Source organism: Arvicanthis niloticus, chromosome 1 (assembly GCF_011762505.2).
Source record: "Arvicanthis niloticus isolate mArvNil1 chromosome 1, mArvNil1.pat.X, whole genome shotgun sequence".
NCBI lineage: Eukaryota > Metazoa > Chordata > Mammalia > Rodentia > Muridae > Arvicanthis > Arvicanthis niloticus.
In genome coordinates this window covers 51139882-51163328 of record NC_047658.1, presented here as the reverse complement: position 1 = coordinate 51163328, position 23447 = coordinate 51139882, and the positions used below count along the sequence as shown (strand labels likewise).

Below are 23447 nucleotides of genomic sequence, written 5' to 3'. Positions count from 1 at the left end.
CCCACCCCTGTCCCCAAGGCCTCTGCTCACCGACAGGGTGAGTGTCACAGAGAACCCTGTTGCCCTGCTGGGACTCAGAGGGACTTAGCCCAGGACTCCTCCTCTGCCTCCCTCCTCAGCCAGAACTGCCTGGAAACGGATCTGAACACGGAGGAGAGAAGGGTAGCAGGCTGATTCCTTTTCCCACAGACCTTAGGTTAAAAACGACTGGCCTAGTTAAAACCGCACCTTAATGAGGCTTCTTTCTGGCCTAATTGTCACCATGGCAATGACCCCTAGTGGCCATCTTTAATTAACTTGGAATCAGAGTTACCAAATGAGCTCCTCCAGTAAATTGCTTAGGAGCCCAGGCAGTCACGCGGCCCCTTCTCTGTCCTCTGCCCTCTCTGCTCCTGCACATCGAGGATGCTGAGGCAAGAAATTCTCAGCCTGGCTTCTCTCACCACCCTCTGGATTTGCCCGCCACAGTCAGGGAGGAGATCAGATTTAGAGCAGTAAGAACTGCATTGATAACAGCAGTACATAAGCATTGTCTTCTCAAGTCTTCACAGCGAGGCTGGTTGGGGGGGGGGAAGGAGACCACTATCTCTTCCTGACAAGAAAACACAGGTGTGGAGAGGCTTAGTCAGTAACTGGCAGAGTTGGGATTACATGAAGGCTGCCTGGCTCCCTGGTCCCAAGGTTGGCACCATCACGCCTCTGCCAGAGATGAAGTCCATGGGCTCACTTGTTTCTTTGCAGCAGGGGTTATGACTTTCCAGCTGTGTGGCCCTAGACCACTCACTTCACCTCTGTGATGCGCTTCCTCCCCTGAAAACAGGGGTGGGGGTGGGGTAAAGCACTTCTGAGGGTGGGCAAAGTCCTGAGCAGCAGAATCACTCTGTTCAGCATCATTGGGTGCTACCAGAGCCTCCCTGCCATCTCACCATAATGTGGCTTTGGAAGCAAGATGACACGCAGGTCTAAATAATAAGTACCGCCTCCGGCAGCCTGGCTTCACAGTTCTTCCCACAATTCTCCTCCCACCTCTTGGCAAATCTTTGTTTGTGGGGTTTTTTTTGTGTGTGTGTGTTTGTTTGCTTTGTTTTTTGTTTTGTTTTATTTTGTTTTGAGACAGGGTTTCTCTGTATAGCCCAGACTATCCTATGAGCTCAGAGATCTGCCTGCCAAGTACTAGGATTAAAGGCATTTACCACCATCCAGATTCCTTATCAAATCTTAATGGTTTTATCTTCAAAACACACCAGAATCAAGCCAGGGCTCAGCAGTGGCGTGGCTCCATCCTGACAGAGGAGAGGAGGCAGGCACTAGATTATTGCCAGAGAGAAGGGACCTCTTCACTGTGGCAAGAACTTTGTTTTATTTTGCATGACATGAAGACTGTAGATGGCCTTTAGGGGTGATCAGTTTTGCCCCTTGATCAGTATGCCCTTGCCAGTCTAGCTGGGCATGGTGACCCATAGCTGTAAACCACGCACTTGCAAGGCACAGGCAGGAGGGATTGTAGATCTAAGCTATCTCAGACTATGTAGAAAGTTTCAGGCTAGCCTGGGCTGCAAACTGAGACTTTGTCTCAAAAAGGAAAAGAGAAAAGAAAGAAAGGCAAGCAGAGGATGTGAGGGGAGAAGGAGCCATTCCAGTGCTGCTGGTGTAGCAAGCAGGTGCCTGGCTTTTGCATCCTGAAAGAGAGCAAAAAGAGAATGCACGCACTGGGCAAGGTGTAACATCGTGTAATCCTAGCTGGTGGAAGTCATAGAATCAGAAGTGCAAGGTCAGCCTCTGCCTGTGTTACCTGAGGCAAGTATGAAAAAAAGGAGGGGAGCTGGAGATGTGGCTAAGAGCACTGGCTGATCTCCCAGAGAAACGGATTTGAATCCTAGCTCACACACACCTGAGGGGTGGCTCACAATCATCTGTAATTCCAGGTCTAGAGGATTCAATGCCCTCATCTGGCCTCCTTAGACACCATACTTGCAAGCAGGAAATATACTCTACCCAATAATAATAATAATAATAATAATAATAATAATAATAATAATGCATCCAGGCATGATGGTACATGCATGCTGTTAATTGCAGCACTTGGGAGGCAGAGTCAGAGGCAGGCCAATTTCTGAGTTTGTGACCACCTGATGTACAGAGTTCCAGGACAGCCAGGGGTACACAGAGAAACCCTGTTTTGACAAAAACACAGATGGATAGATGGATGGATGGATGGATGGATGGATGGATGGATGGATAGATGAGAGAGAGAGAGAGAGAGAGAGAGAGAGAGAGAGAGAGAGAGAGAGAGAGAGAGAGAGAGAGAGAGAGAGAGAGAGGAAGGAAGGTGGGTAGGCAGGTAGATAAACATAATTTTTAAACATTCAAACCAACAAGGAGAGTGAAACCACTCAGTGTTGAGTGGAGAAAGGATAGGAAGGGAGTATTGCAACTGGAAGCAATCAGGTCCATTAGGTGATTACCAGGATTTGTTGCCAGATAATAATAGTGAAATCATTTAGCTTGTGACTCTAAGCAGAGAGGGCGGTGGCTGAGTTATAGGCAGGCTTGAAAGCAACTGGGCAGAGTTTGCCTCACTTTCAGCACCACTAACAGCTCTCAGCCTGCGAAGCTCTGACCTGAACCAGACTAATCAGACCTCCTGCGCCCCGCGCTCCACAGAGCCCGGCATCTTGGGGAATGGGTCTTGGAATCCTTCCTCTAAAAATATCCCACCTTTGAAGTTTGCTACCTTCTAAAGTGAATAAAACTATCACGCACAGCATCTGATGGCCTCTGTAAGTGAACACAAGCCCCGCAGGCACCACAGGAATCTGGGACGCGGTCGGGGGTCGGGGAGAGCACAAGGGCAAGAACTCTGAAGTAGGTCTATCATTCCCAAGGCTGGAGAACTAAAAACAGAGCCAAGTCTGACGCCGGTTGTGGGAAGGAGTGGGTGAAAGCTTGCTGGGCGCGGTCTAGCCACAGGGCTTTCCGCAGTGCACCGCTGTGGTGCATCTCTGTTGAGCAAGCTAAGCTCCTGAAGAACGAAGAAGAACGGAGATGCTTCTCTGATAACCGGGTTGTCTCGTCGCCTCACACACCAATGGTCACATCCTCCCTCCGGGGCAGTCAGGATGCAATCCCGGAGCTTCTTTGCTACTGGCATCCCCTGAATGAAGTCTAGTTCCAATGAGATCCCTTTTTTGGCGATCAACATGATTCTTTTTCCAAGTTTGGATGGTGCCACTGAGCCTCTGGAACTGAATCGCCTACTCAGGCTCTTCCTTGGAAGCGTCTATATCTACCAAGGTGCTGGGAGCAGAGACTGAAGACCTGAAAGGTTCCTGGATTTCTTGCTCAGAAATGACCTCCAGGTTTCCAGCCTCCAGAGACGTGCTTTCTCTCACCTTCCCTGTGAAGAAGGAAAAGAAGTTGGAGTGAAACCTGTGCTTTAACTACTCCCTTAACTCACGCGTGAGAGCCCTCCTTGGATCAACACTAGTGCCACAGGGCTAAGTCTGCCACAAAGTAAGACTTCTCTGCTAATGTTCAGATCCGCACATGACTCCCTGGCCACCCCAGTAGGGAAACTTTCTGCACTCGGCCGAATACTGATACTAACTTGATACTAACTTTGTCCTTACAAGTCCCTGAAACTGGGCAGGCCTCTACTTTAAAACTCCTCTACCCTTAGGAAACAGTGAGTAGATACACAAACAGTCGTGCCTAGGACAGGGTTTCTTGGTGGGACTGTGAAGGCTTCAGACCTCAGAGGAAACCTTGTCTCCATCACTCAGTGAAGTCAATTTCTTTTGGAAGGTCTCAATCTTAGTTCCTCTAGTTTTGAAATAGAGGACAATCAAGTCTCTCTCTGGAGGAAAACAGTAATGAACTACTGGTCACAGGATCCTCTTGGAAACCATCTACAGCAGAAGATGTCTAGAAGAAGCCTTTCTCCAACCCCCAGCCAAGCTATTTGCCAGAATCTTTCCAGACCCTTCTGACTTCTGGTGAGCCCCCAAGCAGTCATTTCTTATCTGTGAAAGAGGCAATCCCATTTTACAGTTGGAAAAAGTGTGACCTGGAGGTCAACTGTCCTACCTTTCTTTACTTCCTTAAACCAAGACTTCTGGTGAGGGACCTTGGCCTTCGGCCAGTCACCATAGAGATTATATATATAATATATAATATATAATAAATTATATATATATATATATATATATATATATATATATATATATATATATTGCCTCCCCTTGGAACTGTTATTGTTGCCATTTTGAGACAGGGTTTCATTCCATAGGCCAGACTGGCCTCAAAGTTTTGCCTCCTTTTTGTTGTTGTTATTGTTTGTTTGTTTGATTTGAGACAGGGTTTCTCTGTATAGCCTTGGCTGTCCTGGAACTCACTCTGTAGACCAGGTTGGCCTCGAACTCAGAAATCCTCCTGCCTCTGCCTCCCAAGTGCTGGGATTAAAGGCGTGCGCCACCACTGCCTGGCTTGCTTCCTTTTTCATGTGCTAGGGTTTGCCCAAATTGTACCACTGTCTGGTTGTTCTCAGAAAATAAATTGAAAAAGGTGTAGGGAACTATTGAAGACTTTCGCTCAGTGCCTCAGGAACAACAATGTCCACTGCCCTTCATCAAAACATTAACTCCTTCGCCAAAGCACCAGAAGAGTGGGGCTTCTCTGGTGGAGAAAGGTTAAACAAGACAAAATTTCAGCAGTGCCTTCACCATGGTGTCCCAATGTCCCCCACAAGGGACCTTCATCTTTTGTCTGTCTGTCTGTCTGTCTGTCTGTCTGTCTGTTTGTTGCCCAATGGGTTGAAGAGGTTAACTAACCCAGCTAAGGTCACCTAGTAGAAATGTGAAGCTTGTGGACTCAAACCCACCTATGCCTCAGCATCTGAGAGGACAGGAGCCAGGCTCTGGATCCTCATGGATGGATGGGGGTAGAAAGGAAAGCAGCCTGGGAAGAATTGTTCACACATGCTACAGCATGAGGCCCCCCCCCCCCCCCCGCCATTCTGTGGACTGCTCCATCTCTGCAGAGGACAAACCAAGCAAAGGAGTCCCTTTGGATTGTCTCCTTGGCAGATGCAGAAGCCAGACCACACCCTGCCCTCGGCGAACCTGTCTGCTCAGGAACCAGAGGGCGGGGGAAGTCTACCATCTTTCCACGTCTTGCTAATTCTGGCATTTTTAGAAGCCAAGAGGCAACTGATTTTTAATTAGCTGGAATGATGGACTGTCAGGAGCTCTGGTATTTAAAAATATCTGTGAAAACAACTATTACACATTACATATTACTGCACTCATTTGGCAGATATACCAGGATCCTGGATTAGATCTTTTTTCTGTGGTCCACCTGCCAGCGCAAGGTAGTGGACAAGAAAACCTGGTGTGGGAAAACATGGAGTTGGGAATGTCGAGGCCACCTCCCAGCCCTGCCAGTGCTAGAGTCGGGATGGTGCAGGGATGTAAGGGAAAGAGACTGGGTGCGGTTCTCGCCTCCACACTGCCATGAGCGGGGACATTTGTGATGCACCTCCAGCCCTGAGAAGTAACAATGGGTGCCTGCTCTGAACCGCTTACTGGGAAGAGATTGCATCCTCCGCTAAGAACAGGTCGCCAGGTGGCCTGGGGACTGGCTTTGATTTTTAACTTGCAGCAGCCCAGGTCTCTGCAGGACCCAAGGCCTGGCAGCGCTGCAGCGCTGCAGCGAAAGTACCCTCGGGCTAGGAAGTCTGGCCTTTACATTTATCTTATGGCCCCTCACTTGGCCACCAGAATCCCCAAATTCCCTGTCTTCCTGAGTATGCACTGCACACAGTAGGTACTGGGAGTCACGTGTAATTCTCTGCCAGTTTCCTTTTTGGCGCCTGCGTGCTCCGGCACCTTGGGCTCCCCCTGCTGACTCCCACGGTAACAACCTGAGCCAACGCAGAAAGCTTGTGAATTCTTTTCCTTCCTTCCTTCCTTCCTTCCTTCTTTCCTTCCTTCCTTCCTTCCTCCCTTCCTTCCTTCCTTCCTTCCTTTGTTCCTTCCTTCCTCCCTCTCTCCCTCCTTCCCTCCCTTTCTTCTTCCTCTTTCCCTCTCATCCTCCACCCTCTTTTCCTCCTCCTCATTATTATTGTATTTTAGTAATATAATATATAAATAATATATAGCAATAATTATTGTATTCTAGTAGTATAATATAATCCTAGCATCACACATATCAGATAGATGCTCTACAGAGGAGTTACACCTCATCGCTGAAATCCTGTTTTAACTTCAAGAGACTCTGTGCCTATGATTTGCTCTCTCACCTCATTTCTGCCTTTGACCAAGTAACTTACAAGAGACTGGCAAGATTTTATTTTCACACTTTATCATGAATGCAAAGACTAAAAAAAATTTAAATGCTCTGGTTTGCTCAATAAATACTGAGAACTCTAATATTAAGTACCACGGGTAACACTAACTGAACATGTACTGTATATATGAGATATTGGACTCTCTATCAGCACATTGACCCCTCACAACCCTCACAGCAGGCTGCAACTGTTACCATCCCCACTTTAACGCTGAAGACACCCATACCACCAAAAAATCAGTACCCTGGCCACATAAAACTAGAAAAAGGTTTTAAACTGAGGTAATTTCAGAGGTAAGGCCCCAATTCCTACCTTATACCAAGGAATGTTGTGATAAAAAAATATAATAAAATAAACCCAAAAAGCCTTTGATTGGCTGGGCTGTGGTGGCACATGCTTTTGATCCCAGCACTCAGAAGGCAGAGGCAGGCAGATCTCTGAGCTCAAGCCCAACCTGGTCTTCAGAGCAATTTCTAGGACAGCCAGAGCTATACAGAGTAACTCTTGAAAAACAGGGGATGGGGCGGGGCGAGGGGGGTGTGGCTATAGAAGGATGACTTGCAAATTTGAGAGTAGCCTGGTCTGCACAGCAAGTCCCAAATCTACCAGGACTACATAGCATTAAATTAAATAATAAAAACACATGAGGAATAGCTTCAAAATACCCCTTGTTCTCTAAATAATCTTTTATAATTTTTTTCTACAAAGAGAAATAGATGTGTGTTTTATTCAGATAGAGAAGTTAGGGTTTCATGATAATTTGTACCACCAGGAGTTATAGCATGAGTGAGAAGGTCACCCACATTTCCAAGAGAAGATAAGGTTTAGCCAGGTGGTGGTGGTGCACACCTTTAACCCCAGCATTTGGGAGGCAGAGGCAGGCAGATCTCTAACTTCAAGTCCAGCCTGGTCTACAGAGCAAATTCTAGGAGAGCAAAGGCTACACAAAGAAACCCTGTCTTGAAAAACTAAACAAACTAAACAAAAAACAAAAACAAAACAAAAAGAAACAACTTGTAAATTGGGGCTGGAGAGGAGTGTTTAAGAGTGCATACTACTTTTACGGAGGACCTGTCCAGCATTTCACAACTATCTGTAATTTCAGATCTGAAGTTCTCTACTGACTTTTGTTGGCATCTGTATTCATATGCACATAGCCACACAAACACAAGCACATACTTGAAAATTAAAATAAAAATCAAACCAGCATTCAGCACTGGTGGCACACGCCTTTAACCCAGCACCAGTTCTAGGGCAACCTGTCCTACAGAGTGAGTTCTAGAACACCCAGGCTACACAGAGAAACCCTGTTTCAAAAACCCAAACCAAACCAACTAAACAGACAATTGATTGTATTTGAGGACTGGTCCACTTCTCTTTGATGCTCGATACCAAAGCAGAACCATCAGACTCATCTTTGTTCCTGGAGATCTAAGCCGGGGCCCAGCAGCTGCTCTCACCAAGGTCCTGAATATAGCTCTGGTTTGGGCCAAAAGTGCTGTGGCGTGGATCCCCTGTAGGAAAGGGTCCTCATATGAGAAAGCCATGGTCTCACACAGGACTTAGAGTGGTAACTTGGAGAACAGTTAATCCACTTTTTATTTCACATTGGCACGTCTAAGGTACCACAGCTGTGATCTGGACACAGTATATTAAAAGGTCCACTTCAGCCAGGTGTAGTGGAGCACACTTAATCCCAGCACTCCAGAAGTAGAGGCAGATCTCCGTGAGCTCAAGCCCAGCCTGGTCCACAGATGGAGTTCCAGGACAGCCAGGTTTCTGAGTGACATCCAGGAGAAGCAGTAAATGCCCATTTTTTGGTGGGGATTTTAAAAAATTATGGTGTGATCAAGAGCCACAGATGCTACTGGTGGGGCATGTTCAATGAATTTTGAGACAAGAAAGTTTATCTCAAAACAAAACAAAACAAAATAAAAAAACACAACACAAAAAAACAAAACAAAGCAGAAGTTCCACTCTAGTCCCTTGTGCTAATATTTCAAACTGGAAGCTGGAGATGCATTACATGACTTTTCTCCTGGCCCCTGCCTTCCCTGGCACCTCGTACCCTAACTGATGGTACGCATTACACACCACAGTATTCCAGACCCTGTGCACAAGGTCTGACACAGACTAGAAGCTGTTGAACATGCACCACCTCCACCCATAGCATCCATGGCTCATGATCACCCCACCTTTTATTGAAATCCTCACAAAAATGGGCATTTACTGTTCCTCCTGGATGTCGCTCAGAAACCTGGATTTGCCTTTTACCTGCCTCCAGGATAAAGAGCAGCCTCTGAGCTTCTCCCGTGGAAAAGCTCCTGACCAGCCAAGTAGCCACATACCTGCCTTTTATTCTTAAAACCCAACCCCAGTGGAAACTCCAAAGCCATTGGAAATCTGAGGTCCACAGAAGAACCCGATCCACCTGGTATTTTTTGAGGCACTCTTGCATGTCTGGTCACAGGGTGTGTAACAGCATTTCAGTTCTGTAGCACCCCATAGTATGTTCCTGTCTTAATATGAACAGACAGTGTGCACAAATCTAAGCATTTATGTGCAGGTCAATCTGTATTTGAACATAGGCCAACCGTAGATCTAGGAAAAGCAGTCAGAAGCAAGTCTGTATCTTTGGGAAAGAAAAATGGAATCACTTCAGGGCACAGGAGCTGGATAGTGCCCCGTTGCCACAGAAGACCTGTGTGTGGGTACATGAGTGTGCACGCTCATGAGCAAGAATATGTGTTCACAAGCCACACCCCTCAGGAGGGTCTTTCTGCTTGTGTGTGTGTGTGTGTGTACGCAGAAAAGACACACTGCAAAGATTGTATGTCTAGAGGACAGTGATTGTGACATGTGTGTTCATTTACAACTCTTTTCCAGCCTGGTTTGTGACACCATGGCCCTGTCCTGAGCATGCATGTGTACAGATATGCATGCCCACATGACTGTTTACAGTCCAATCCCTGAACCTGTGAAAGAGACTGTGTGTGGTGTGTGTATTTGTACATTTGTAGTTTTAAATGTGAAGTGGTTTCTAAGTGAGATCCAGATAGCTGCTTAGTTTACATGTACACTCCAGCTTACTACCATGTCCCCAATTCTGTGAGTATACACAGGTCCTCTGCCACAAAGACTGAACCAAGCAGGCCCTGGGACTGGCTAAGTACCTGTGGAAGACCTTGACCAACCTTTGTCTGGAGCCCACTCCCTGTGACCTCTAAATTTCTGCTCCTGGCAGGATCTCAGTTGTCCATGGTCACAGACTACCTTCCCCCAAGGACTCCCTTTAACTCACAGTCCCTTTTCCATCCAGGGGGCTGAGAGTTGGGGGATATTCATCTCGGGGAGTTTTTGTTCCGCCTGATGAAAGGCCTCAATGGCTGGGAATACCATTCTAATTACGGGGAAGCCCAGCTTATGTGGGGGACACAAAGGGCTGTGGTCTCATTGCAGCTCCTTCCATCCGTCAAACAAGGCTGTCTAATGACGGGGCGAGAGCTGTGAATGCCTAAAACAAACTCAGAAAGGAGGGAAAATAAAGCCGCCGGGGGCTTAAAATATATTAAATTACCCTGAGTAGGACTGGCTTTGCAGGCACTGGCTGGAGAGGCTGTCGAGGCTGTGAGTCCTGCTATTCACGTGGGGGGGAGAGGGGTCAGCAGGTCGGGTGGGGAGGGGTTCACCGAGCTCTGGCTCATTCTCATGCTAACATCAGGGACATGCTGCAGGCTTACTGAGCTGGAAAACAGAAATGAATTTGCTATAATCCTCCTCCTCCCTCTGCAGACCAGAAGCCTTGCCTAATTGCAGCTCTTGGAGCCTGCTGGGCTTTGGGACTTGGCCACACCCTGGACCCAGCACCCCTTGATCTTCCCACCTCTCTTTTCGGTTCTTCCTTCTTTGGGGCTCACAGATGGGTTGCTTCAGGGCTCATCTGAAGGAGTAGAGAAAGCAGGCAGTGGGGATCAGTGGACAGGAGAGCACCAGGTATCTGTGTGCCACGAATTCTGTTGGGAGAAGTCCCTTTACACATGAACACACTACCTAGATATATATAGCTCTTTACTATTCTACACCCCCTTACACACAGCATTCCACAAATGCACACTTTCATAGGCACAAGTGCATCTTCATGCAATACATAGACACGTTTACCTTTCCATGGGGCAAACACAGCGTGCACGCGTGCACGGACACACATACACACACACACACACACACACACACACACACACACACACTTTTCTCCTTATCCATTGTCTTAAGAGAGGTTTCTGTCAGGCTGGCCTAGAACTCACTATGTAGTTCAGGCTGGCCTTAAATTCACACTCTTCCTTCCTCAGTGTCTTGAGTTGTGGATTTACAGGTGTTAGCTACCAAATGAGTTGCACATTCCTGAATAAGACACATTTCTTCTCAGGTAAGCATACGCTACCTTCCAGACATGAACACACACAATGCGCACACACACACACACGCACTCACACACTTTCAAATGTGATCCCAGAAGCATGGGCCTGGTACAATTTCGATGCTTTTTTTTTTTTTTTTTAATTTATTTATTCTCTCTGCATCCCGTTCACTGCAGTGTTTAACAGCAGAGGATATGATGCATAGATGACAGCTGAGAGGTGGCTCTTTCCCAGCCTTAGCTGAGTCAACACTGCACTGTTTGTAACTGCTATAAGACCTTGGATAAATCTGTCCCAATCTCTGGGCCTCCATTTTCCCCCCACTAACAGGAATGCTCAGCTTGGTTGAGGTGAGTATATACCTGTAACTCACTAGGGAGGCTAAGGTAGGAGGATCAGAAGTTCAAAACCAGCATGAGCTACTAAGTGAGACACCACACACACACATGCACACACACACAAATAGAGGAGAGATGAAATGTCCTAGAAAAACTCTACCAGCTCAGAATTAAGAGCCATCTCAGGGACTATGCCTTCTGCCCCTCCCCTGCTTCTGCACACTTAATGTGATCTCTCTCTCTCTCTCTCTCTCTCTCTCTCTCTCTCTCTCTCTCTCTCTCTCTCTCTCTCTCTCTCTCTCTCTCTCTCTGCTGGCATGCACACACCGCCACAGCGTGCCTAACAATGACTCTCTTCAGTGTTCACGTGGTTAAAAAAAGATCTGCTGGGAAGCAGTATCAGGCATCCTTCCTGTTTGTAGGTGGGGACGCCTCCTTCCCACCCACTTTCAGGCCTGCTTCGGTAGCTTTGTCCAAGAGACTCTGCCAGTTTGGGAAACAGCGATGACAGGTGTGGCTGTGAATCATCTAGGCCCACAGTGTGGCGCCAGGGACCCAGGAAAGGCGTTCAACCCCGCTCTGTTCTCTCCCAGGGCGCCCTCTGCCGGTGGACCTGTGATAGAGGGCTCTGGAAGGAGCTGGCTCTAACGGAGGCAACTGCAGACCTGACCCAAGAGTACGAACGAAAATGAAATGAAATCTATGACGCTGGGTTTCTGCTAAGCAGTGAGAGGAGCCTCGAAACTGCACAGCCAGCGTGGAACCAAGACCACGAACCTAAATGGCACAAGAGCAAGAAAATCGCAGCCTGTGGTCTGTAAAGGCTTCTAGAACACCCTGCCCCTCCATCCTCCACAGACTGCTAATGAAGGTGTGTGGAGGACAGCAGGTCCAAGGCCCGGTAGGGGTGCGCACCCGGAGTTAGCCCTGGCTGCTGATCTCTGGTTTATTCTGAGACGTTTTGGGCGAAGAAAACACGTGAAAAAGCCCTAGCCAGAACCCCTTTCTTACCCACCACAGGCCGAGAAGGGGTAGGCTTAGAAGCTTCTGCAACCAGGGCCTAGGGAGATTAAGGCCAGTTCTCTCCGCTGGTAAGGACTGTGGTAACTGGTTGTGGAGAACGAGAGCATTCCTCTGCACTATAGGTGCAACAGGGGTCCTCTCTGCCTATAAGGCCGGCTGCAGTCGGTGGTATGTGGGCTTCACAGAGCCAGAGCAAGAGGCCTGGCAACCTAAGACAAACTGGCTTGAAGATGAAAACACCATACGCAGGAGTCCTAAATCCTTTCAAAGAAACAAGGGGGTTCTGGAAGATGATGGGAGGAGACTATAGGCTCCTTGCCAACCCCTTTTAGAGGTGAAATGTCATCACTGCATGCACAATCCGTGCTCAGGGGCCACAGCTGCACGGGAGAGCTTCTGCACACCCATGCTCCCTTCCCGGCCCACACAGAGGTTTCACAGGCCACGGACCAAGACAAGGGCAGTGAGAATTGGGAGGAAGAGACTGTATTGTAGAGATTTGAGGAGGGCAGCGGTTGGAGCACAAGCTGAGGTGTCTGCTCCGGGCCTTTCTTGTGTGATCAGAGTCAAAGGAGAAGGAGTTTCTCAGCAGCTGCACCAGGCCTCTGCCTCCATCCATCCACCCCCACCTCCGGTGCCCTACCAGGTAGACTAACCAGATCTGAAGCTACCCTGTGCTCTGCTCCCGCTAGACTATGCCCCCATCCCGGCCTTTAGGAAGAATGAGGCTGGTTCCTTGGAGGGCAGCAAGTGTGTGCACAGGCTTTGACCCAAAAGGGGGAAATTTTAAACAACGAAGGGAGAAAGTGTGGGTTTAAAAGGTATCTCTCCTTCTATGATCTGAGGCCAATCCATTGCCCTGGAAGGAAAAACATTTACTTCCTGCAGCAACTGGCCTCTTCGAGCCCATGGATTTGTAAAGAAGCACAGGCACTCTCACCAATAAGACATTCCAACATTAACCCATGAGGTCTGCCAACTGGAATTTCAGAGTATTCTCCAAATAAGCAAGAGATCCTGGGGGGCAACTCAGTTCCTGATTCCCTGGGATGGACACCTGAGACTTTTGAGCCAGTCCCATTTTTAAACCTATCCCCTCAAGTTGTTTTTCCTTTTCCGAGTAGTCCTCACTCCAATGGCCTGCCCTATCTGCTACCTACCAGCTGCTACTCACAAAGAGAATCAAGATTTTGTTGTTTTCTAGACTATTACTTAAATGAGCAGCTCAGTCTGACTTTGTTTCTTTAGTGTGATTGATCTACCAGGATGGTTAGGATCTGAAAAGTCTGGTCTCTGAGCCCAGATGGAAATCTGGGACCAGCCAGGGCTTCCACAACGGGTCGGCCCCCGTGGTTCTTTGCTTAACCCGATAGAGCCTCCAGCAGTCCCCCGTTCCCAACCTGGCTTAAGCATCTGGTCTGCCTGCAGATCTCTCCTAACTTGGTCGGCTCACATCTGACCTATCCGCAGAGCTCTCAGAGTTTTTCCTAACTTGGAAGGGATCTGGAGACTGGGCGTGCAAAGGCCAACCATGGTCAGTGTAAGGAGAGCAAGAGCATTCTAGGACGCCCCCCCCCGCCCCCGTTTGCACTCATGTCTTGTATATCTGAACATCCGAACATTCAGACCCTATAATCCTGTATGGCCACCTTTATGAACCATGCAAGAGCCGAGCTGCAGAGCTGGGCTTGGTGTAAGGACTCTGAACTGCTGTTTGTAAACACAGAACGAAATCGGGAGAGAGCCAAGTGAAGACAAAGCCACTTTCCTCCGCTCATTTAGAGAAATCTCCACTTAACAAACACTTTCATTTTCAGGGCTGCTGCTGGTTGTCTGAAGGTTTAGAAAATCACTGTGCTTCTGGTTGAAATTCACCCTGGAAAGAGTTCTGGGGACAGGCGCACAGAAAGCACAGATGTCGGGAAGAATGTATGGGTGAAAAAGAAGCATACCCCCAGGATGCCAACGGGCTACTTGGGGTTTACTATACTACTTTCCTGTGAACTTTAAAAATGTATAGGTGTTTGCCTAAGTTTTTATACCTTCTGGGAGGCAAGCACGAGTGTATTGGCAGGAACCACCGTGTGTTCTGAGCCCTTAGCTGCAAGCTTAGTTCATTCGGTGCAGCCGGGTTCCTGGAAGCGCCACCCCGCCCCATCCTCCGCAACAAGCCAAGGTGTTTGCAAAATGTGTTATCTGGACCCTTATATTCTCTGTCTCAAGTGTCCAAGACTCAAGAGCCAGACCAAACTATAACACCAAGCAAGTCGGGGATATGACATTACAACGAAGTACCAAAATTGGCAGGAATAACGGACATCTCAGACTTCTTGTTTCCAGTATTTTGCTCAGTGTCTGGGGAACGCACTGGGCAGCATGTTTGCGGGTTTATGCAAGTTCGACTTGCAAAAGCCCCTGTAGCAGACGCAGAATGAGGTTTCCCAAAGACCTTGCATTCTCGGTGCTGACTTTTCCTATCAATGGGAGAGACGCAGGCTATTGACCCAGCGGCCTCCTCCTCTCGGCCTATTGTCGCGGCTCAATCACGCACTTACCGGAAGAAAAGCGAGTTTATCTTAGCTTGGAGGAGCCTCGTGGGGTGTGTGTGTGTGTGTGTGTGTGTGTGTGTGTGTGTGTGTGTGTGAAGGGTGGGGGAAATTCTGCAACCAGGACTGTGCAGATGGGTTGAGGATAGACACTTTCAGAAAAGGACCAATTTCCCTTTCACAATGAGCGCTAAGTACCTGACAAATGGGGCTGGTGTTTATTCATGAGCAGGTACTTTGGAGATGGCGATTAGAACAGCCGCCCTCGCTGCCTAGCCAAGGTACTTAAAGCCGGGCAGGTGCAGCTCGGCGCGCGGTCCCAGCGCACAAAGCCCGCGGCTGCCGCGGCCCGGAGAGGGGGCGGGATGCGGGGCGCGCGGGCCCGGGGGGCGCGCCGAACGCAGGCACCTTAGCCCTTTGTTCCTCTTCTGGAGCCAAGGCCACTTCACAGAGGGGCGCCCCGGGAAAACCTCCCCTCTAATTACCAGGAATTTCCCTCCAACCCTCCTCTGGGAGCCCAGCCGAGCAGCTCTTGGGCTGGAGGCCGCAGAGGCTCGTGGGATCTGGCCTCGCGTTTACATAAATGTTGCCTGGGAGTTAACCATTGGCTAACCAGCTAACTAACTGGACAACTAGGACGGGACGTGGAACCCAGGCCTGGGAACCGCGCGGGCACCCGCCGCTGAGGCGCCACCTCTGGCGGTGCGGACAACCTCGGGCTTTCAGGTTTTGTTTCAACTCCAAAGGGAGAAAATTGGGGTCTGTCTCATTCTCCAGTTTACTGGCGCCAAGGTCGTGGGACAAACCCGATCTTGCCCTCGCCGCCGCAGCTACGGAATCCTTAAGAACCACCGGCTTTAGTGACGTTCTCGCCTCGCCCGGGCACTGAGCCTCAGGCTCCTCGGTGCTTTAGACCCCGGACGTGAACCAGCCGAGGACAGCTCCCGACCTAGGCCAGGCACTGTGTGGGGCAAACTCCAGGCTGCCGAGGTGCTGAATGTCCCGAGGTCGGAAACACCAGTGGTGTGCGTCCTCCTGGGACCTGTCTGGATTGCTCTCTGTTGTTGTTGTTTTAAATCGTTAAAAGCACACTGAGATAACTTATCTCCAGCCTACAGAATTAGATAGGAGAAACGTGTTCCAAACACTCTGGGTTCCTCTTGGGGAGAAAATACTTTGAGGATGATAGAAAACAAGAGACAGGGGAAACGACGTCACCCACTACCAGGCAAGTTTTACATTTCCCACCGCGAACAACCCGCCAGCTCTCCCTTGTGAGGCACATCGTGACATCCATGAGAGACTTTTCTGGAACCTCGAGGTTAGAATAAATTATAGAGATACGGTGAGCCTGAGTCTCAGGCAAATCGAATATCCTGAGACACCCTGATTCTGAGTCCAATAGACAGTGGCAAACCAGAGGCACCGAGAGGAACACTGAAAAGAAAGGCCTGAGTGCCCAAGACCCTAACTGCACAGGCACCGGCCAGTCTTCTGCTGGGCAGGACAGAGGGAGGCGAGCTGGCTAAGAAGGAAACGCTTCCCCTCATGTCTCCTGTCAGATTCTTAGAGCTCCAGGGTGAGAATAATTTGGATACCTCCTGAGCCAGAGACACTTAGGGTGAGGGAAACCGCTACTCCAGGCAAGCCACCAGAGGTCGAAGTGCAGCGTTTAGCTGTTTGGCCGACCCCTTAAGAAGGGTTTTCTGGCCCGATGGCTTAGGGTAAATTTTTTGAGGTCTATGAGCCTAAGACGTCTCTGAAGTTCTTAGGCTAAAAGAACAGGTATCCTGCACCACTGCGTGCAGGGGACAAATCAAGACCTAGAGACCCACACAGATGCACATGGCTTCCCAGGTCCCAATGGCAAAGTGACTACTGGTCCTTGTTGGGGTGGGGGCAAATACAGGTAGGGAATGAAAGATAGATTGGAACCAATCTATAAATACACGACAAGAGGTTTATATAATATTTGCTTTCAATGCCTTTTCCCCCTCGAAACAGGATTTCTCTGTGCTGCCCTGGCTGTCCTGGATGAAATTCACTCTGTAAACCAGGCTGGCCTCGAACTCAACAGCCTGCCTCTCCTCTGGAGTTCTGGGATTAAAGGCTTGTACCACCACCTGACTGCTTCCAAGAATTTTAATGCATGTGTTATTGATATAAGTGTGCCCAGGAGAAGGGCAGTAGGTACCAACAACAACCACGAGTGATTTCCTTCACATTAGGACTGTAATCAAATCATGGCTATATAATATAACTATAATACATAATATAATCTATGATATGATATCCCAGTTGACTAGCCAGACCCCTATTCTAACTTTATTTTTCTAGGAGAGTTTTGGGCCAATTCATTTTTTGGGCAGATGAATTTAGGGTCTGGGTGAGCATCCTTGACTTCTGGCAAAGCCTCACTGAACAGAGCTGAGAGCATCTCTCTCAGTCTAGCAAGTTAGGTAAGCCTTGTGACTTGCCAGGCAGAAGCAGGAGACAAAAATAAATAAACTAAAATTTAAAAATGGTTCTTTAGATCCAACCTGGTGCTCTTAACCTTGACTCCAGATCCACCAAAGGCCGAAATCTTTCACCCAAGAAGAGTTGGGTCTGGATTTAGGGGTGGCTGTAGTGGAACACAATGATTAATCCTTACTCTGATTGTATCACCAATACTGCATGTGTTCATTCATTGGTGATACAGCCTCTGTGTCCATCGGGAAAATCCAGAAAGTTCAAATTAAGCCCGCATCTTGTTTAACAATTGGTGAGAAGTCAGTAACTTCAACCGGCTCCCACCGTAACTCCTCACTGCAGCAAGTTCCTAGGGTTAGGGTTGGTTGAGGTAGATCTCAGGTGGATCTGGTATCCTTGTTCCCTCTTTCTCTGTCGTGTATCCTCCCAGTACCCTCTTCCAAACTCTTTCAGAGTGTTTGAGGAAGGGGCTAAGGGTTTTCTGGTCTAGAACTCAAATTTTCGCAGTTGTTCAATTGGTGTGGAGTAAGCAAGGTCTCCCATACCCCCACCCTCCCTTGGTAGAGCACCTGCACAGGTAGCCTCTCCTTCCTCTCCTTTGTGTCTTTCCCCCTACACCCACCAGGCTCCCCATGGAGCCTTCATATTCCTTCCAACGAGAAAAGGAAACTCAGAGAATGAATAGAAATTGAGGCTCCCCTAGAGTGGAGACATAAACCGTCTTCCTGGCTTTGTGACTTCAAATTCAGGTGGCCCATGACACTCTTCCCTCATTCCAAAGAGGATGGAGCCCACTCCTCCTCCTCTTCCTCCTCCTCCCCCTACTCCTCCTCCTCCTCCTGCTCTTCCTCTTCCTCCTCTTTTCCTCTTCCCTCGTCCTTGTCCTCTTCCTCTTCCTCTTCCTCTTCCTCTTCCTCTTCCTCTTCCTCTTCCTCTTCCTCTTCCTCTTCTTCTTCTTCTTCTTCTTCTTCTTCTTCTTCTTCTTCTTCTTCTTCTTCTAATTCTTTTGTGTTTTATTGGCACCAGGGTGCACAGCAGTGTGAGCAGCTGAACCCAGAACAGTCTCTAGTCAAGAAAGTAGCTTTTCTCTCAGAGACCTTGGCACTCAGTTCCAGCCTGGCTGGCCAGGGAATGAGCTCTGCCAAAACCACACTTGATTGCAGGTGCCTAGCTTGACAAGTCCTTTAGACAAGTCCTTTCCCAGACTCAGTTTTCTTATCTGTCAAGAGACAGAAAATTGTAAAAGAAGGCTCCTGTCATCTCTAGGTTAGTGATTCAAAGAAGCAGGAGGGGGTGCTAAGTGTGTAACCCCAGCATCTGGAAAGCTAAGGCAGGAGGATTGCTACAAGTTGGAGAATAGCCTGGACTACAGAGTGAGACTCTGCCTCAAAACAAACAAAAGCTGAAAACCCTGGACAGAAGGAAATTCCTAGTGTTCTAAGGACCTTCCTTCTAGGGGGTAGGTTTTAGTAGGGGAGAAGCCTCTGCTTCTCTCTGAAACTTCATCCCTAGATAAGCAGCTAGGTCATGCATTGGGTATATAAGCCCTGGGACCAGGCAACCTGGGATTGATATCTGACTCAGATGTGCTAGTTACCACTGTGTGACTTTGGGTCACTTTATTTCATCTCAGTGCCTCAATGTTCTCCTTGTCAATACATATTAATAACATGTTAACATCACGATCACAAATGAGCTGATACCTATGGCCCAGGTTAGCAAGTAATGTAATTTCCTCTGAATACAGCTCCACCCTTTCCAGTCCTTTTGATTTCTACAAAATGTCATTATTTCTAACCTTGCATTGCCTCCAGGATTTTAATCTTTCCTGGCATCCTTCTGGAAATGGAAGGGGCAAACACCTGAGTCAAGTCAGATGGATCCCTGCCTTACTTTGCTATCTTGTTTGTTGTGATTCATGCTGGGAATGGAACCCAGGACCTGACAATGCACCTCTACTATTGAGCTGTTTTCCCAGCAGGCTATACTTATTGACTGTTAGAGAAAAGAGTCCAGTCAGTCTTTCTCTCTGGAATAACCACCAGAGGCAGAGATGGCTGTGTGTCATTGGCTTGTAAGAATGAGTGAAGGAGGGAGATCCAGCTGACCCACCTCACCATGGGGGATGTGCTCAGAAGGAGGTAGGTCTGTATCTCACATAGCCATTGCGCTCTCTTGTTGTACACACACACACACACACACACACACACACACACACACACCATTACCTAAGAGTGAGGGTATTTCTGTTTTGTTTTCTGCTTTATCCCCAATGCCTATAACACTGACTGGGGCAGAATAAACCCTGGATAAATATTTTTTTTAAACCATGGCAGAGATAGCCAGCCCAGTGACAAGATCTGTTTTGGTAGCATGATTTAGTCTTAAATTCTATCCAGAGGTGATGGTTAACCAACCTTACGACTAAGAAAGAAAACAAGAACATAGTTCAGATCTACCCCCGTGAGAGTTTTCTATCTTGGGTCTGTAAGTCTCTTAATTATCCAAAGGGACTTTCTTCCAGGGCCCACCTCTCTCAACCTGCTTAGAGGGTAGAGTTCTCTAAGTGTCTATATTTAAGACCCCGAAGAGGATCAGTGAGTCTTCCTTGGCTGTGGTTAGCTTTCTGCAAGATGGAGTGTGATTTCCTAGATCCAGCTCCAGTCTTCCTCATTGTTCTCTTCAAGCACTTAGAGACCAACCAAGAGCATCAAGTTTGTGTGTGTGTGTGTGTGTGTGTGTGTGTGTGTGTTAAAGTGGGAGGGAAATGACGGAAGCGGTTACTAAAGGTGTTTGTTCATAACCCCATCTGCCACTCATGTATGTGTTCATTCATAATGTCTCAGGCACTCATTTAAACAGCATCAGCCTTGCTGCAAACCCATTTTACACATGAAGAAACAGAGATTTGATCAAAGCAACAGGTCCGTAAAGAAAAGAGAAGGAAATGTGTCTTCAAGAGCAGGCTTTAGGAACACATCAGAATCTTGACAGCACAGCCACAAGCCTAAACCACCTACACCTTTTCCTAGTTGAGAGGCAAATTGTAACTCCTCCATTTCCCCATCTTTAATTAAAGGGGGATAAGAACAGGACCCATGCCCTTTAACTGGAAGAACCTCAGGATTGAATACATATAGAATACACATAGATAGTACATATAATGTAGATTGAATACATATAGATAATGACATTACTGTACCTGCAGAGCAGTATTTATGCCAGTCTTTGCAAATCATGGCTATCTAGTGTGTCCTTATTTACACACTTATGAACAGAGGGGTCCTAGGGGAAAAATAGAGGTTCATCTAAGATGTCACAACCCTCCTGGGAGAATCAGGTGGGTGAGAGCTCTGACCCAAAGTTCTTCCTGTGGAAGAGAAAGAATCTAGAACTGCCTCTGTTGATTTTTTTTTTTTTTAAAACAAAAACAAAAGTCTTTTGGGGGACTAGAGATATGGCCCAATGGTTAAAAGCACTGTCTGCTTTTTCAAAAGATCCAGGTTTGACTCCTACATCCACAGGGCAGCTCACTGTAGTCTGTAAGCCTATAACTCCACTTCCAGGAGATTTGATGTCCTCTCCTCTTCTAGCTTGGGAGGGCATCAGGCACTCACACGTGATGCACAGATGTATTTGCAGATTGTAGAATTTATTCTATATTCATAGAATAAATAAATAAAGCCATTTGGTTCCCCTTTTCAAAGAATTTAAGTTTCTTCCCAGACTCCTCTAGCATCAGAGTGTTGGTGAAAAACTGGGCATAGTCACACATGTCTTTAATACCAGCACTTGGGAAGAGGAAGGTAGATCTCTGTGAGTTTGAAGCTAGCTTGATTTACATAGTGATTTCCAGGACAGCTAAGGCTACATAAGAGAGACCTTGTCTCAAAATTATACATACATACATACATACATACATACATACATACATACACACACACACATAACAGAGTGTTGGTGACAGATCCTCTGGGGCTGAAAGAGACTAGGTAGGTCAATGTCCTCCAGTCAGCTTCTTCACGGTACACTAAGGTTTTGTCAGAGGACCCCACCACCTAGCCCTTCCAGGATATACCATGCCCGGCCAGATGGAGAGTGGAGCCGAATGGTATTGGGGGAGGGCTCCCTTTTGTAACTGCTTTCACAAAATCTTGTAAAACAATGTTTCACTGAATGTTTTCCTTTTCTTTTAATAGATCACCTGGAAGAGCTTTCCCACCCTTTCCTTGTGGTCCCTGCTTGTGAATGAAAGACTCCAGTGTTAGGGAACCGAAGGAAGGATGAAATCCCTGAGAGCTTTCTTAAATTGAAGTGAATATTAAAAGAAAAATAAATGCAAACCTCAATGCATTTTAAACCGATGCTCTATTTTTTTAAATTCACGTATCCATAAATCATTTCACTGATTGTAAAATATTGACAGAGCAGCTGAAGATGAAAGGGAGAAGGTGGTGGAAGTTGGAGCAAGCATCCTGGACTTGTCAAAGTTTGGCCTTGAGGAGCATGCTCCTGTGGAAAGGCAATGTCCTAGAGATGAGAAAGCAGGGTGAAGAACCCCCAACCGAGGGGAAGGAACACAGTGGGAACAGCATAGTGGTCAGTGAGGAACACACGCTTCCGATTTCCAATTTACTGTAGATTTAGAAACCAAGAATCATGGGTATTGGAACTGTTTGTAAAGCTGTGTCACAAAAAACGACGTCTTATCAGACGAAAGTGGAAGACAGCTCTGACGCCGCCCTCTGTGTCTTTCAGTTAGGAAAGGGCAGGGTGGAAAGAGTGACACCTAACCCCGGAATCAGGCTTGCAGGAACCATAGGAGGTCTTATAGGCGGAATAAAGATCACAACACGGCCACTAGGTTTCAGCCAACCTCACCCCACACCAGTCAGCGCCATTTGGCGCAAAACTTTCATTTAGGCTCTGCGGAGAGGAGAGGCAGGTAGTGCGGTGAGCACTGCTGATTCCTCTCACAGCTAAGCCGCAAGCACACTTTAGTTCTCTTCCCCAAGGGCACTCCGGTACCCTCCCTCTCTGCAAAAAATCTGAACTGCGGAAAGGGTGCACTGAAGCCTGAGAGGCGCGGAGAGATTGTTGTAGGAAAGAGGTTGAAGCAACCGCCCTGGGGAAAGGTCTATCTAAGTTTTGCCCAAGTCTTCGCCGGGCGCCCTTGACCCTGTACCCATCCCCTGAAGTCTGACACTCTCAAAGGTCTGGAGCGGCAGCGCGCCCCCCTGAGGCCCATCGGGGAGGTTTTGCAGCACGCAGAGGTTCGCGCTGCTAGTACAGGTCGTGCAGGCCCGGCGTGGGGCGGGGCACATGGGGGTGCAGACGAACCCCGCCAAAGGGTCCTTACCTCCGCGCGGACGTCCGTCCGACCAAACGCAGTTTGCTGCTGGGACTGCGGGGCCGGGGAGGCTCCCACGGGCTCGGACCGGCCCCCTTCACCCCTGCCCCAAGTCCCCAGACCTTTCGGTGGCCTTGAGGAGGGTCGCTGGGACCCAGGCACAGGCGCCGTGCGGGCGGGAGGAGGTGGCTCCTGTGGGGCGCGGCGGGGCGGGGCGGGGGTATCTGCCGAGCCCCGCCTGGGAGGGGGACGTGAGAGCGCTTATCCCGGAGAACAAAGGCAGCTGGGGATGGCTCCCCCACCCCTTTCCTCCTGGGGCCAGCCTCTGAACTTGAACTTGTACTTGACACTTTGTCCGGAAGGTGGCGAGGAAGCCTGTCTGAGCCGGGACAGGGCTTGCCCGCCACCTTCGGTCCCGCAGACCGGGAGAGCCTGCACTCCGCTGGGGCCCTAGGGAGTCCGGATCTCCAAGGCCCGACTCGCCCCAAACTGCCTGATGCTCCAGGGCTCTGGGGTTCCGGGGTCTCTTGAGCCTCGAGGTGCGGAAGCCCTGGGTGTTGGGGTCCCCAGCCGCAGGCGGAGCCCTGCATCCCACCGCGCCCCTCCTCCCGATCCCGCGCCCGACCCGCCGCCTAGCTGCGCGGGGCAGGCAGGATTCTCTGCACGTCGCGTCGGCAGCCACTATTCAGCCGCTAATTGAACGTTAATGGCAGGTGCGGATGAGGTCACCGGAGCTGGCTTTTCTCACACATTTTTCATGCAAATTCGCGAAACTCTAAACAAATTTGAATAAAAAGCTCTTTGTGCCGCCCGCCTCCTAGTCCTCTCCTCACAGCCCAGGATCTTGGCTCCTCCCGGTGCCCTGGGGCTCCAGCCGGGCCGCAGGATCCCAGAGCCCCGGGGAGTGCCGCCTGGTAGTAGATGGTTATGGCTCTAACTACCCTGTGCTTCAGG

General features: G+C 48.7%; 1 long non-coding RNA gene across 1 annotated transcript; it reads right to left on the bottom strand.

The window, feature by feature from the left end:
* Positions 1–2250: 2250 nt before the first annotated feature.
* On the bottom strand, positions 2251–22692 carry LOC143442749 (uncharacterized). Its single transcript, XR_013111192.1, has 2 exons — positions 22503–22692; positions 2251–3397 (listed from the first exon to the last, which is right to left on the bottom strand). It is a non-coding gene; the product is annotated as an uncharacterized LOC143442749 (long non-coding RNA).
* Positions 22693–23447: the final 755 nt, after the last annotated feature.